We start from the raw sequence: 13,193 nt of genomic DNA, 5'->3' as shown, positions 1-13,193 counted from the left end.
GCTGGATTGAAGAAAGCAGTAAGAGGACTGAGTTGGCATTGAGAGCAGAAAGACGCGCGTGAACCAGGATACGCGCTCATATGAAAGTGACGCTCGGTTGAGCTTGAAGCCGAGCCGCATGTAGTGCATTGAGTTACGCGAGTGATAACATGCTGTGTAACCGCCAGCCACACTGTGAGACGCGTACGTTTTCCTTCCTACCTCATCGGCTGCCTTTTGTTCGGGAGACGCGCTACGAGGATCCTTCCACCGCCTGCTTGCCTTCCTCACGGGACGTGCTGGGACCGTGGAGAGCCGGACGGGGCCGTTCCTGGATGACCACGTCGGCGCGGTTGGCCTGAACATCAACCTGCCTGCAATTTCCTGTGTGAGTGTGATGGGCCCGAGTCTGGGCGTGAAGAATAAGACTGACTAAGTGCTGCTCTGTGTCTCTGCGTCTACCGATCATTGTACATACGTGTGGGAATAATAATTAAACCTGTGTTCTTCCTTTCCATTCGATCGTTCTCGTGATTTCCTCATTGGCTAAGCGTGGTACGAGTAGAACCGCTCGAATCGGGTTCCACTACTAGAAAACTGCACGGACCACGTGGTACTCAATCCGCTCGGTGTACCCAAATCACGTGGCTCGTGCGAGGCTTGCTTCCCCGCTTCCGTGGCGGCGCAGGGATTTAGGTACCCATGAGACTTGGTCCCGAAACCCTACCTTGCGTTTGCCCGGAAGAGGCGTTTCAAGTCTCTCGGTTCCGCCAAGCCCAGAAAGAACGAGGGGCTTAATCCCCCCTTGGTAAGGGTAAGAAGGGCGGTGGAAAACCGTAACAATATATAGGATTTTGTCAGACCATGAAGTCTACCGTTTGGTGAAGTTTTGTGAAGATCCGTTTAAAATTGTGACCTGTAGACAAGTATAAGTGAGCAGAAAGACACACACACACACACACACACACACACACACACACACACACACACACACACACACACACACACACACACACACACACACACACACACACACACAAGCCGGAGTGATCAACATACTTGCAAAAAAATATATATATTTTTTGCCAAGTAACAAACAACGAGACAAACAAACAGACAAATGAAAAATCACTCATAGGGCGACACTTGGCAAAAGCGAACAAAGTAGAATGGCACTCAGTAGAGCATCCTTTTTACCTCGCAAACAATTGGTGGTTGAATTCTGTGGACCTGATATGCAAATCGTCTTCAAATTTAAATTCATGGGATGAAAATTGACAATTTTAGAAATGTGGCCTATGTTGACCTTTTGACCTATGTTGACCTCAAAAATAGTTGGTGATTGAATTCAGTTAGCCGATATGTAAATCCTATTCAAATTTCAAGTGAATCGGATGAAAATTGAGGATTGGATGGGGAGCGTCGATGAACAGCAATGTTCAAATCTTTCCACAAATTCTCAATGGGATTCAAGTCTGGGTTTTCACTGGGCCACTCAAGGACTTTCATGTTCTTGTTCTGAGTGTTACTTTGGCTGTATGCCTGGGGTCATTGTTCTGTTGGAACATAAATCTTCGCTGCAGTCGAAGGTCTTTTTCACCCTGAAGCAGGTTCCTCAAGGATTTGCCTGTATTTTGCTCCATTCATTGTTCCCTCTATCCTTACAAGTCTCACAGTCCATGCTTCACGGTAGGGATGGTGTTAGATGGATGATGAGCTGTGCTCAGTTTCTGCCAGATGTAGCACTTTACATTCAGGCCAAAGAGTTCAATTTTCGGCTCATCAGACCAAAGAATATTTTACCTCACGCTCTCAGTTTCTTTCATGTGCCTCTCCCATTAATCCCAGATTTGCGAAGTGCTGCAGAGACTGTTGTCCTTCCTTCTGGTTCTCCCATCTCAGCCAAGGAACTCTGTTGTTCTGCCAGTGGTCATTGGGTTCTTGGGCATGTCCCTGACAAAGGTCCTTCTTGCCCAGTTGCTCAGTTTGATTGTACAGCCAGCTCTAGAAAGAGTCTGGGTAGTTCCATGTTCTTTCCATTTCCTAAAGATGGAGCTCACTGTGCTCTTGGGAAATTTACACACTCTAGAAACTGTTTTATACCCTCCCCAGATCTATGCCTCCTCACAATTATATCTCGGAGTTTTAGGGACAGTTCCTTGGAGTTCATGGTAGAGTTTCTGTTCTGACATAATCCGTCAACTGTAGGACCTCACATAGAAAGGTGTTTCTTTCTAAATCATGTCCAATCAATTGAATTGGCCACAGGTGGACTCCAATCAAGTTGTAGAGACATCTCAAGGATGATCAAAGGAAATTAGATGCACCTGAGCTCAATTCGGAGTGTCATAGCAAAGGGGTTGAATACTTATCGACTCCAGACATTTCAGCTTTGCATTTTAAATTATTTTGTAAATTTTTCTTTAAAAAAATTGCACTTTCACATGATGGGGGTATTATGTTTAGATCAGTGACAAAAAAACCTCAATTTAATCCATTTTAAATTCAGGCTGTAACACAATAAAATGTGAAAAAAGTCAAGGGGTGTGAATACTTTCTGAAGGCACTGTATCTGTGTTGACAGTCACTGTTTGTATCGGCTTTGCTCTCAAAGAAAAAGATCCTATTATACCACTACATCTGATGACTAGACTACGGATTTTTATGTTAAGAAAATAGGCCTTTTATGTTTTGAAAAGCGGAAATTTTTTTTTTTTATGTGAAAAAATCCCGAAATATTTTTTTCCCCCGTTTTATTCATTTTTTATTATTACCAAGTTTTTCAGAAATCAGTCAAAAAAAGAACAAAAAATGGTAAGCTTTTTCCTGCACAACATTAAGCACTCTGGGCTAGTAAACAGGTAAAAAATGATGTTCAGGTACCTTTATTGCAACCGCATTGTTTGATAAGTAGAGGACTAGAAGAAATTGACAAGACCCTTTTAGGAACGGTTAAAGTAGGTGTTTGAAATCATTATCTTGGTAATGTTCTCCTTGGTGAGGCGGTGTCGGCGGTCGGTGAGGACGTTTCTGTAGACGGAGAAGGACCTTTCCACGTCGACGCTGACGATGGGGCAGTACCTCAAGAGGGGGATGTCGGCAAGCTTGACTCCAGCCGGCACACCAACCTCAGATCCGTGCTGATCTCCATCCAGGATCAAAGCCACTGTCCTCAGCACACCAATGTCGGGATTGCACTGCAGCACCGCCTTGAACTTGGTGAGCAGGATCTCCTTACGGCAGCCTCGGATCTTTTCGAGCTCCTCCTTGGCCTGATCAAGGAGCTGGAAGGCCTTGGCCAGCTCCATGCCGGCCTCCTCCAGCTGCTTAAGGATCTTCGGGATGAACGACACGTGGGCATTTAAGAAGACCAAACTGAGCTTGATGTCCGTCTTTCCGAACAGGTCCTTGGCACTCCGGATTGCCATCGCGTCGTCATCGTTCAGCTGGTCCACCATGTCCTTGACGGCCTCGAAGTGCTCGGCGCAAAACTGCTCGGCGTAAAACACCGCGGCGTCGATCCACGTCCCCCACCGAGTCAGAATGGGCTCCGGGGGGAGAGAAAGATTGGGCTGCTGCTCCTTCCAAAGGACAACACACGACGGGGCTTTGACGAACACCTTCTTCATCGTGGCAATCAGGTCGTTGACGTCCTTGAACATTTCTCGGACTGTCTCGCAGACACGGTGGAGTGCGTGGGCAACGCAAGTCACATGCAGCAAGTCCGGGAAGAGTTCCTTCAGGGCATGGCCGGCCTTGATCATATAGGCCGCGGCGTCGCTGACGAGGACCTTGAGGCACTCCGGCTTGAAATCAGGCCAAAGATAGCGCAGCGTGTCATTGACTGCGCGCACGATCTCCCCGGAGTTGGTCTTCTCCAGAAACATGCACTGGACGAGGTGGGGACGAAAGTACCCCTCCTTGGACAAGCGTCCCGCGATGTTGGCCACATATCTGCCGAATGTTGACCTGCCGAATCGGTCGTCTCGTCGACGGACAGCCAGATGGGCTGCTGTCCGAGGTCGGCATGGATCCCCGCCAAGGCCTCGTCGTAGCACTTGTCGAGGTAGTGCTTTCGAATCCAGCTTTCATCGGGGATCTGGAGAGTGATGTGCTTCTCCAGGAACGACCGGAGGGCAGGATTTTCCAATTTCGACCATGGGATGCCAGCGGCCAGCGTGGCCTGGCACAGCTCCTGAGCCACGACGTCGCACTTGTGCCTCTTTCCGCCACCAAAGTCCCCCATGGTGGCTTGCATGACCGTCCTCTTCTTCTTCAAGGCCAAGTTGCTCTTGTGGCGGTCTCCTCGGACATGTTGGGCCAGCTCAGACTTCTGCTTCACCCGGAAAGTCTTTTCACAAGCTCGACAGAAAGCCGTGTCACTCGACACGTACTTGAAGGTGGCCCCATCGCCGCCAGCGTTGAATTCCTTCAGCCACTTGTCACGAAGAGCAGCACTCATCTTGATAGGAGACTTGTTCACACTTTGTGTACACTCTCTCACTGTAGTACACCGCCTCACTGCTGTACACGCTGGGGACGCAACGCACGCAAGTGGACGCAACGTTTTGTTTTTGAGATCGATTGCAGTTAAAAATTTTGATCGCAGTTAAAAATTTCGATCGCAGTTTAAAATTTCGAAAAATTCCCTAATTTTTTTAGCGTTGCCAGACATTTTCGACCAAAAAGGGCATTTTATTTTATTTTTCCCGAAAAAGGGCGAAATATTTTTTTTCTCCGAAAATAGCAAAATAATTTTTTTGTGCGCAAAAAAGCCGTTTTATGTGAAAAAATATTTTTTATTTTTTCACATAAAAATCCGATGTGCACTGATGACACACCAAATCATTCCTCTTGCTATACAGAAACTGGTTGTTCCATACAGTATATTCATGCCGTTGTTGCGCTTCCCAAAATCACATGTTCTGTTTGTTCATGTGGCTGCTAAGATGGAAGTGGGCCTCATCATTAAAGAAGATGTTGTCTGGAAAATCCTGGTCTTCGATCTTTAGGCAATGGCAGCACAAAATTCGAACCTATCCCTCTTATTTATTTTGGCCTGGTGCCGCAGCAACTGTATCTTGTACAACGTTTCAGATCGTCGTTGATGATTCTGCCAACGGTCGTGCGAAAAGTTCCCACCAGCTGTGCAAGTCGGTTTGTCCAATTTTTTGCTGAAACCTGCAAAACTTCTCCTGGAGCCTCTGCCTTGTCGGGTGTTCCCACTTCAGGTTTTCGACTGCTGTGTACTTTAATTTGGTCTTTCACACTTCCAGTGTCTCTAAACCTCAACAACTCGCTTGATGATTTAGTCTTTAGTATTATGGAATTCTTGCATTTGGATAGACTCTACAAAACCACTTATTTTGTCGCAAAAAAAGTCTTTAAAATGAGCCTCCACTGTGCACAAAGAAATTGTTTGACATGGTTGAAAGTTCAACGGCAAAAACTTTACACCTTCTTTAGGCAATCTGCAAAATAAAAATGGTCACATTAGTAAAACTAGAACAGCACTCTGTAGAGCTCATACATTTGCCAGGTTGAACAGTCTATGTTTTGTATCCCACAGTTAGGCCGGATCTGCATCATAATCTCACCACAACTTTGAAATATCGTGCTATATATCGTTTGTTGTTCCATCTCTCAATGGTCAAGAATCACTTTTTTAATTCCAGATATTTTTTTTGTTTTGTATACAAGATCGAGGCTCGTGTAAGAGGTAACATCCATCACAAAAAAACAATGGGACAAACAAAACATACAATAAAGGGAGCGGGAGACAAGATGGGGAGAGAGAGAGGAAAGCACACAAGTACAACAGCAGAGAACGGGGACATCGGGAGATCTGTGGGAGGGAGAGGGCTTGGGGGGAGGAGGCATGGGAAGGGGGGGGGGGCGGTGGGAGAGGTATAAAACACATGGACACTGCTAGGACTTCCAGGAAAGAAGTTGGAATTTCAAACAAAGTGGATCTGGGGTGAATTTACAGGGGTAGAAAAGATCAAGGTTTTGGATGGGGGAAGATAAGAGATGGTGATGAACAGCTGTTTTAAAGACCTGGAGGGATGAGTGGGATTGAAGAGAGTGAGGGAGTTTGTTCCAGAGGCGGGAGAAAAGGGGAATGAAAGAGTGAAGGTGAGCAGAGAGTCTTGATTTTGGCAGTTTAACCATAAGAGGGTTGCTGGCAGATCTTGTGCGACCTGTAGGAATATTTGGGGGACAGAGCCCAGACAGAGCTGGGGGAGCAAGGCCAGAGAGGAGTCGGTAGAAGACAGAAAGACCACCAACCTGCCTGCGGTGAGTGAGTGAATGGCCCTCAGAATCAGCTTCATCGCAGGAGATTCCAATGATTCTGAAAGCTTTGGATTCAATAGCATGAAGACGAGCTAGGTGTGAGGCAGGAGCACCGGCCCAGAGGGGAGAGCAGCATCATCACCAAGATCTAACCAATACTTCCTTGTCACACCCCTAACCTGTCCACCAAGTTTCGTCTGAATCTGTCCATAATGTTTTGAGATATCCTGCTATTTATCAATTTTGGCCCTAATCTCTCAATGGTGAAGAATCACTTTAAAAAAAAAAATCTAGTACATGGATCTTCACCAAAATCTAATCATTTTATCATTGGCCCACACTGAACCTGTCCAACAAATTACTTCCGAATCCGTCCATAAATATTTGAGATATTCTGCTCACAGACAGAGAGAAAGACAAACATCCAAAAAACAGACAGGGCTGAAAACGTAATCTCCATCTGGCATCGACCTTCGGTAACCCCCTCCAAAACAAACAAAACCAAACAAACTTCCCCAATCCAAAACCATGACCTTTTCTACCCTCGTTAACCCCTCACCCCACCCCAATTCCTCCTCTTTCACATTTTCCTGTTTTCCCCTCCGGAGAGTTCTCTTCTACATTCATTTTATCCACCTGATGTGCCCTCTCCTGTCTCCCATTCCTCCCCACACCCATTGTTAGCCCAAGTTTCCCTCTAACTTGGCCTTCAACTCTGCAGTTGGGGCCACCACTCTCTATACTATTCCTTTTGTCCGATTATGTCCTGATCTATTCAGTGTACTAGCTTTTCTATTATCCCTAATTGACCATGTGTAGAAAAACAAAATTTGATATTTGTAGACCTCTGCATGCATTGTCTGGATCTAAGAGCTCTTAAATGAGGTATCATTCAGCAGTATACAGTGTTGAGAAAAAGTTTGTGAACCCTTTAGAATTCTCTGTATTTCTGCATAATTCTGACATAAAATGTGTTAACATCTTCATCTAAGTCCTAATCATAGATAAAGAGAACCTGAAAAAACAAATAGCACACAAAAAAAATCTACTTTTTCATTGTTTTATGGAGGAAAATGATCCAACATTCAATTTCTTTGTCAAGGTTGACCAATTATCGGTTGCAACCGCTAGGTCAGCTGACACCGTGGGCGCTGGTGGTGCAAAGTCCTGTAGGTTTTTACAGCGTAGCCCATCGGGCAAAGCCGTCGAGAACAATGTTTGTCTGTCCGCGTATGTCCCCTCAAACGTACACCAATCGGAGGTGAGGATCTGGTCACATGACAGGGGTGATGTGATGTCAATACGGCGGTACGTCGGCTGACTCCACACACCGCCATTTTGATTCCAATTTCGTTAAGGCCGAATATATCGTCGAACCTGTCATATATTGCAATCACCATGCTCTACCTTAACCGTTTTCATTCAGTGTGAAATACAAACAAACCGATTGTTAAAATGACCATCAATTATCGAAAGCATAGGCGTTTCGGGTCTTCGAACGACACAGTACTTATAGGCCTTAGGCTTCATGCCTTCATGGCTCACTTTCAGGCCGCTTTGGACAAATTAGCCCAGGTTTCTTAATACAGTAGTGTTGTCGTAATAATAATAATAATAATAGCGTTAGTACTAATAATATAGTAAATATCATCATAACACTGCAATTCCTTTGTTGTTATTGAAAAGTTTCTAGATTGAAGCGGTGTATGGTTGGTTCATTGTTGACCCGAAACAAAGAATAAATCAGTATCTCAATGCGAATAAAAAAAGGTAACATTATTTGCTAACTGGTATCCTCACCCAGGTCATACTATCCTCTTCAACTAAAGTATCAAACAAGCGCAGCTACAGGGCTTGGGGTCATCTTGGGGTCATAAGTAAGTGCACATGTTAGACCTTCTCTAACAATTCATGTTAGACTTTCGGTCTTGTTTTGCCATTTGCCACATAAAACATGTAAACCACACTGGTCAATTTGCCTACAGTGCAGAAGCTCATGCTGCCCAGAACAGCAGCAATACTGTAGAATAGCAAGCAGTGTGACCTGGAACCTCTGAGAAGGCCAGACCACTTACTACCCACAGTCCAGGAAGGAATTTGGAATTTGGCCAGGGCGCCGATGACAACTGCGAAACTCACTTAACTCTTCACAAATGACACCGTGGGATCTTTATCGTCCATCATCTAATGGTGACATATGGGACCCAAAGTTTAACATCCATCCATCATCCGTCCATCCGTCATCCGTGAGATGGCACACACATTGATGAATCGCCTTGCCTGCCAAACATCAGGGTGACAGGTTACAGCTGGGTTGAGATTTGAAACCAGGCGAGATAGCTCAGAGGAAAGTGCGCACCTCCAGGCTGTCTTTCCCACCCCCTGTAGGTGTACACACTGAAATTGTACAGGACACCTGCATTATATATAACCTGGCAGGGAATGTTGCCATAAACACCATGCGATCTTCACTGGTTTTTATTGCTGCTATTGTTATAACATTATCTCAAACGAAATCCCAGTAGCTCTCCTAACAATCTCGACCAAGAACAAAAATAATGTAAATTGTCCCAGAGAATGACCACATCACTCCATGCTTGATGACAATTCAGACGTACAGTCTGGCAACCGAAAATGGCCTTTCCCGTTCCTTGTGGCATGCTTGGGAGGCAAACGTATGTGAGGAATAAACTTTGGGCTTTTGCCCTGAAAGATAGTGGCCTAGCCTTGGCATTCTTGGCGTAGGCATAGAGCCGTAGACAATTGGTCTTATGTACCTTGTGAAATAATTTGGATTCATCGTCTCATGTCACTCTCTCAGTAGCGTTACATCACATTGATGGCTTATGATTAGTCATCTACTTAAATATCTTTTGGTTTTCTTCTTTTATTTTTCTCTCTCATTGGATGACCTTTGGAGAACTATTGTTGTGAACCTGATGTTGGGAGAGGTTCTGGGATTGAAGGGTCAAAACCTTGATGATAGTTTTCAGCAGATCATATGGATGACCAATAAGTGATTCATGATTTTTTTTGTTTAAGAATGATTTTTTCATAATTCTTTCATTTCTCGCAGGTGACACGATGTTCCTGATTCAGCGATATCACGGACACCTGCAAAAAACAAAAAAAAAGATGAAAAAAAAATCATTCTCAAAACAAAAAATCATGAATCACTTATTTTGACCTATGATTCCAGACTTATTGGACACCCTCCACATATCTATATATGTACTTACTTTTTCCACATGCGAAATTTGCATTTATGTTTATTTAAATTATACAATGGACTCCAAAATGTAAATGTTTCATGATATTTGTTATATTATATCACCTTTATCTATCAATATTGTTGAAATGAAGATCAAATTGCTGTATGTTGAAATATGTTGAAAAAGTCAAAACTTTACATGGGGTGTACTTACTTTTTCACGTATATATATATATATATATATATATATATATATATATATATATATATATATATATATATATATATATATATATGTATATATATATATATATATATATATATATATATCCACGATATCCATTTTTCCGTTCTCCAACCTATAGCTTTGTCTTTAAAAACTCAACGTTTCGGCCAGCAACCCAGCGTGCGCTGAGCCTCCACTAGCCTTCATCAAGAGAAGTTCCCTTGTTCACCTCCTCCCAGATATATCTGGGGGGAGGGGTGGGCCTATTCTATCAACCAATCACAAAGCTGCGTTGCGAGACCTCGTGACCATGGACCCATGCTCGGCTTATGTTGCAAGTGTTTTGTGCGTGTTTGAGCGGTGTATTGTGTTTTGTTGTCCGTGTTGCCTGTGTCGGCTATGTCCCACTTTGTCTTTGTCCTCCTCCACGCATCGGTGTCTCTCTGGTGTATTTATGCATGAGAGGTCCGTATGCCTGTGGTAACGCCACAGTCTCCTCTGTCAATGGTGCCCGCGTTTGGCCAGTGTGCCAGGCCTCCAGTATTCGCCTCCTGGCCCGTTTCGGGGATGCCGCCAGCACGTTCACATTGTCCCATAGAGGAACATGGCCCGCCCTTATTCCATGCTTGGCGATAGCAGATCTTTCTGGGTGGTTACACTCAAAGGCCTTGTGGTGTTCATTAATGCGCTGGCCTAAGGTTCTTCCAGTCTCGCCTATGTATTCTCCACCACATTCACATGGAATGGTGTATACCACACCTGTGCAATCATTCTTCAGTCTTTTGTCTTTGACCTTGGTCAGTGCACGTCTCAAGGTGTATATAGGTTGGTAGTTGACCCTCACCCCGACCGGTCTCAAAATCCTGCCAATCCTTTGAGATACCCGTGGCACAAATGGTAGCACGCAGAGGCCCTTAGGCGGTTCCTGTGGCACGTCCTGGATTCTTGGAGCCGCCAGTACCATTTCATTTTTTGGGCAGAGGTGGTCTGGGTAGCCATTGGCTTTCAATACCCATTTGAGATGCTTGATCTCTCTCCTTTTGCCCTTCAAGGTGGACGGTATATTCCTTGCCCTTTTTACGAGTGTATTCACCACAGCTCTTTTATGGTGCAGTGGATGGCAAGACGTGAAATCGAGGTAACGCTCGGTCTGGGTGGGTTTCCTATATAATGCGGTACTTAAGCTTCCATTGAGGTTCCTCCTCACCAAGACGTCCAAAAATGGAAGCGACCCATCCTGTTCTTCCTCACAGGTGAATTTGATGGAAGGAAACATTCCACTGATGCCCTCCTGGATTGCATTAACAGCCGTGCTGGGGCAGATGACAAAAGTGTCATCGACATAGCGGTACCAGACACGTGGCTGTGTTGGGAGGGATGGGATGGTGCGTATTTCCAGCTCTTCCATCACCATATTGGCAGCACATTTTACAAACAGGTGTTCGGCACTGCGATGGGCTCCCCGGTGTCTGCGGTGGTTGCCAATATGGTTTCATCCTTCCATCCAAATGTTTCCTTCCATCAAATTCACCTGTGAGAAAGAACAGGATGGGTCGCTTCCATTTTTGGACGTCTTGGTGAGGAGGAACCTCAATGGAAGCTTAAGTACCGCATTATATAGGAAACCCACCCAGACCGAGCGTTACCTCGATTTCACGTCTTGCCATCCACTGCACCATAAAAGAGCTGTGGTGAATACACTCGTAAAAAGAGCAAGGAATATACCGTCCAGCTTGAAGGGCAAAAGGAGAGAGATCAAGCATCTCAAATGGGTATTGAAAGCCAATGGCTACCCAGACCACCTCTGCCCAAAAAATGAAATGGTACTGGCGGCTCCAAGAATCCAGGACGTGCCACAGGAACCGCCTAAGGGCTTCTGCGTGCTACCATTTGTGCCACGGGTATCTCAAAGGATTGGCAGGATTTTGAGACCGGTCGGGGTGAGGGTCAACTACCAACCTATATACACCTTGAGACGTGCACTGACCAAGGTCAAAGACAAAAGACTGAAGAATGATTGCACAGGTGTGGTATACACCATTCCATGTGACTGTGGTGGAGAATACATAGGCGAGACTGGAAGAACCTTAGGCCAGCGCATTAATGAACACCACAAGGCCTTTGAGTGTAACCACCCAGAAAGATCTGCTATCGCCAAGCATGGAATAAGGGCGGGCCATGTTCCTCTATGGGACAATGTGAACGTGCTGGCGGCATCCCCGAACCGGGCCAGGAGGCGAATACTGGAGGCCTGGCACACTGGCCAAGCGCGGGCACCATTGACAGAGGAGACTGTGGCGTTACCACAGGCATACGGACCTCTCATGCATAAATACACCAGAGAGACACCGATGCGTGGAGGAGGACAAAGACAAAGTGGGACATAGCCGACACAGGCAACACGGACAACAAAACACAATACACCGCTCAAACACGCACAAAACACTTACAACATAAGCCGAGCATGGGTCCATGGTCACGAGGTCTCGCAACGCAGCTTTGTGATTGGTTGATAGAATAGGCCCACCCCTCCCCCCAGATATATCTGGGAGGAGGTGAACAAGGGAACTTCTCTTGATGAAGGCTAGTGGAGGCTCAGCGCACGCTGGGTTGCTGGCCGAAACGTTGAGTTTTTAAAGACAAAGCTATAGGTTGGAGAACGGAAAAATGGATATCGTGGATATAATTCCCAACCGCCGTTCATTACTATATATATATATATATATATATATATATATATATATATATATATATATATATATATATATATATATAAATATATATATATATATATATATATATATATATATATATATATATATAAATATATATAGATATATATAAATATATAAATATATATATATATATATATTAAAAAAAAAAAAAAAAAAAAAATATATATATATATACATATATATATATATATATATATATATATATATATATATATATATATATATATATATATATATATATATATATATATATATACATACATATATATATATTTACATACATATATATATATATACATACATATATATATATATATATACATACATATATATATATATATACACATACATATATATATATATATATACATACATATATATACACATACATATATATATATATATATATACATATATATATATATATATATATATATATATATATATATATATACATACATATATATATATATATATATATATATATATATATATATATATATATATACATACATATATATATATATATATATATACATACATATATATCTATATACATACATATATATATATATATATTTTCATATATATATATATATATATATATATATATATATATATATATATATATATATATATATATATATATATGTACATACATATATATATATATATATATATATATATATATATATATATATATATATATATATATATATATATATATATATATATATGTGTATATATA

Source organism: Myxine glutinosa, chromosome 1 (assembly GCF_964187855.1).
Source record: "Myxine glutinosa chromosome 1, kmMyxGlut1.1, whole genome shotgun sequence".
Taxonomy (NCBI): Eukaryota; Metazoa; Chordata; class Myxini; order Myxiniformes; family Myxinidae; genus Myxine; species Myxine glutinosa.
Note: the sequence above shows the minus strand (reverse complement) of the source record.